The sequence below is a fragment of the Mustela nigripes genome, chromosome 1, assembly GCF_022355385.1.
Source record: "Mustela nigripes isolate SB6536 chromosome 1, MUSNIG.SB6536, whole genome shotgun sequence".
In the NCBI taxonomy this organism is placed as follows: domain Eukaryota; kingdom Metazoa; phylum Chordata; class Mammalia; order Carnivora; family Mustelidae; genus Mustela; species Mustela nigripes.
In genome coordinates, this window is record NC_081557.1 from 143,956,284 (window position 1) to 143,961,003 (window position 4,720).

Consider the following 4,720-nt stretch of genomic DNA (forward strand, 5'->3'; position numbering starts at 1 on the left):
GAGAAAGGAATCCATCAAAATCCTTGAGGAGAACACAGGCAGCAACCTCTTCGACCTCAGCTGCAGCAAAATCTTCCTAGGAACTTCGCCAAAGGCAAGGGAAGCAAGGTCAAAAATGAACTATTGGGATTTCATCAAGATCAAAAGCTTTTGCATAGTAAAGGAAACAGTTAACAAAACCAAAGACAACTGATAGAATGGGAGAAGTTATTTGCAAACGAAATATCATAAAGGACTAGTGTCCAAAATCTATAAAGAACTTAGCAAACTCAACACCCAAAGAACAAATAAACCAATCAAGAAATGGGCAGGGGACATGAACAGACATTTCTGCAAAGAAGACATCCAGATGGCCAACAGACACATGAAAAAGTCCTCCATATCACTCGGCATCAGGGAAATACAAATCAAAACCACAATGAGATATCACCTCACACCAGTCAGAATGGCTAAAATCAACAAGTCAGGAAATGACAGATGCTGGCGAGGATGCGGAGAAAGGGGAACCCTCCTACACTGTTGGTGGGAATGCAAGCTGGTGCAGCCACTCTGGAAAACAGCATGGAGGTTCCTCAAAATGTTGAAAATAGAACTGCCCTATGACCCAGCAATTGCACTATTGTGTATTTACCCTAAAGATACAAATGTAGTGTTCCAAAGGGGCACGTGCACCCGAATGTTTATAGCAGCAATGTCCACAATAGCCAAACTATGGAAAGATCCTAGATGTCCATCAACAGATGAACGGATCAAGAAGACGTGGTATATATACACAATGGAATACTATGTAGCCATCAAAAGAAATGAAATCTTGCCATTTGCGACAACATGGATGGAACTAGAGCGTATTATGCTTAGTGAAATAAGTCAAGCAGAGAACGACAATTATCATATGATCTCTCTGATATGAGGAAGTGGTGATGCAACATGGTTGCTTAAGTGGTTGGGGGGAAGAATCAATGAAACAAGATGGGATTGGGAAGGAGACAAACCATAAGTGACTCTTAATCTCACAAAACAAACTGAGGGTTTTCGGGGGTAGGGGTGTTGGGAGAAGGGGAGTGGGGTTATGGACATTGGGAGGGTATGTGCTTTGCTGAGTGCTGTGAAGTGTGTAAACCTGGCGATTCACAGACCTGTACCCCTGGGGATAAAATTATATGTTTATAAAAAATTAAAAATTAAAAAAAAACTATCACCAATTAATAAAGAGAGACAAAAAAAAATAGAGAGAAAGAAGGTGTTCCATCCATGAAACAAGAAGAGAATACAATAAAAAAAGAAGAGAACAAACAAAACAAATTGCTCTTGGCAATTAAAAATATGATAAAAGAAATAACAAACTCAAATGAATGAAAAAGGTAAAGTTGAGAAATCTTCCAGAAAATAAAGTAAAAACAAATTAATTTTTGGTTGTAAAATGGAGAAAACACAGTAAGAAGATAAATTAGTGGAAGAACAAAATCTGAATAATAATTTTGCAGAAACTGAAAATTATTAGTACAAAAAATTAAGAAAAAAATAAATTTGATAGAAAAGAGTATCTAGGGGTGCCTGGGCAGATCAGTGGGTTAAAGCCTCTGCCTTCAACTCAGGTTATGATCCCAACCTCCTGGGATCAAGTCCCACATCTGACTCTCTGCTCAGTGGGGAGCCTGCTTCCCCCTCTCTCTTTCTCTGCCTGCCTCACTGTCTACTTGTGATCTCTGTCTGTCAAATAAATAAATAAAATCTTAAAAAAAAAAAAAGGAAAAGAACATAGTATCCAAACTGAAAAAATACTTCTTATCTAATACAGTAGATAAAAATACACATATATTAAGTACACATAAATGTATAAAATACATATATATTAAGGCATATATATACACACATATATTAAGGCATATCAAAACACTGGACACAAAGAAACTATACTACAAGTCTTCAGAGAAGAGAGAAAGAGAAAGAGAAAGAGAAAGAGAGAGAGCAAGCATTTCATCACAGAAAAATGTGGTTAGTAAGTAGGCTTTCAATTATTGCATGGCTTATTTCTGTTACACAGAATAACCTTATTATTAGAATTTTAATTAAAATCCAACCATATCATACCTGTAGGAATGGCTAAAATGAACAACTCAGGAAATCACAGATGTTGGTAAGGATACGGAGAAAGGGGAACCCTCTTACACTGTTGGTGGGAATGCAAACTTAAAACTGGTGCAGCTACTCTAGAAAATAGTATGGAGGTTCCCCCCAAAAGTTAAGAACAGAACTACCCTATGACTCAGCAATTGTACTACTCAGTATTTATCCAAGGGACTTAAAAATACTGATTCAAAGGGACACATGCACCCCAATGTTTACAGCAGCATTATCAGCAATAGCCAAATTATGGAAAAAGCCCAAATGTCCATCAACTGATGAAAAGGTAAAGAGGCAAGACATATCTATAGATGATATAGATATAGATATATATACCCAACAAGAATGAAATTTTGCCATTTGTAATAGCAAGGACAGAGCTAGAGTATATTACACTAAGTGAATTAAGTCTGTTAGACAAAGACAAATATCATATGATTTCACTCATATGTGAAATTTAAGAAACAAAACAGATGAATATAGGGGAAGAGAAGAAAAAATAAAATAAGATAAAAATAATGAGGAAAGCAAACCATAAGAGACTCTTAACTATAGAAAGCAAACTGAGGGTTGCTGGAAAGGAGATTGGGGGGTGGGATAATGGGTGATGGGCACTAAAGAGGGCACTTGTGATGAGCACTGGGTGTTATGTGTAAGTGATGAATCACTAAATTCTACGCTTGAAGCTAATACTACACTATATGTTAACTAAATGGAATTTAAATCCAGTTTTGGAAGTTCACCTACTAGAAAAAAAAATCCAATAGATTTTTTTCTACATAGGACTTCTATAAGTGTCCTATGTGTCTAACAGTGTCACCTTGTTAGAATTTCATAATCTATTCTTATTCTTGCACAATAAGGACACATGACACTGAATGGTGTTAATGAGTCTATTGGTCTGTAACAAAATTAATAGAAGAGATACAACCAAAGAATAAGAAGGAAGGAGGAAATTTAGATGCAAAAGTGATATATTTTAGTTCAAGCTAGAGTGGAAACTGTGCTTCAATATTTACATTTGCTCTAGTAATTAGAAAGTATCCTTGATGATTTTAAATGAATTCCAAAACTACCTGTATAAAAAAAATATTCTGAAATCTTCACGGGCAAAAATGCTATATTATAGTCACTATGATTATCTGTATAAGAAAGAAATAAAAGAAAGAAAGAAAAATAGGTGAGTAGGAAGTGGTGAAGGAAGGAGGGGAATTTACTTTTCATAATGAGATTTTATTTTCATTCATTTATTTCATTTCATTCATATTTATTTTCATTGATTTTGTTCCTACAGCCCTATTACAGAACAACCAAGAGAAAATAAAAGTTTTTGCTTAAATATTATATGATTGTCTATGTAGAAAATTCTAAAGCATTGGCAAGAAGTAAAACAAAATACCTCCTGAAAGTAACAGCAAATACAGCAGGTATATTGAAGATATCTGTGCTTCTGCTTCCATTCATAACATCCAAAGTATGGAAACAATATATGTGTCCATCAGTGGATGAATGTATCAATAAATAATTATACATTTTTATGATGGACTATTAGTCAACCTTTAAAAAAAGAAAATCCTGTCATTTGTGACAACATGGATGAACCTAGAAGGCATTATGCTAACTGAAATCAGCCAAACTGAAAGACACGTACCATACGGTACCATACAGTAACACATCTAAATGGAATCTAAAATAAATTTGAACTAAGAAACAGGAGAAATATTGTTGTGAGGACTTGGAAAGCATGGATACAGGAAAAGTTTGGTGAATGCGTACACATTTTCAGTTATGAGTAAGGTCTTAGGATGCAATGCATAATGTGGTACTTTAGTTGATAGCGTTGTATTGTATAATTTAAATTTGTTAAGAGAGTATAACTTATATGTTCTTCACAAAGAGAGATAAAGTTAAATGGGTGAAATATATAGAATTTGGGGGATAATAAAACTATTCTTTATGATATTATAACAGTAAATAAAAGACATTAAATTTGTCAAAAACTGTCAAAACCCGTTGAACTTATAGCACAAAAAGTAATAAATCATGCATGTTAAGGTTTGCAAATATTTGTCCCATCCCATAGGTTGCTTTTTCACCTGTTGATGATTTTCTTTGCTTTGCAGGTTTTTAGTTTGATGTATGTGCAAATTTTTAATAAAATCATTTAGGAGATTTGGGGATCTTAGGATAGAATGTAGAATGTGCCAAAAAGAATCTAAATGTGGTGGTTCTGGGTGGCTCAGTGGGTTAAACCCTCTGCCTTCGACTCACATCATGATCTCAGGGTCTTGGGATCAAGCCCCGCATCGGGCTGTCACTCAGCAAGGAGCTTGCTTCCCCCCAACTCTTCCTGCCTCTCTGCCTACTTGTGATCTCTGTCTGTCAAATAAGTAAATAAAATCTTAAAAAATACATTTAAAAAGAATATAAGTGTGTTACAAATATATGAAACAGCCTCCCTGAAGTAGGTGGGAGAATAAGGTGCTGGCCTGTCTGAAAGTGAGTGCAATCTCTGCAATCTGCAATCTAAGTGCAATCTTTTTAAAGATAAAACAAATACAAACCTGTACATAGCACTGCACTCTATTGATAAAGC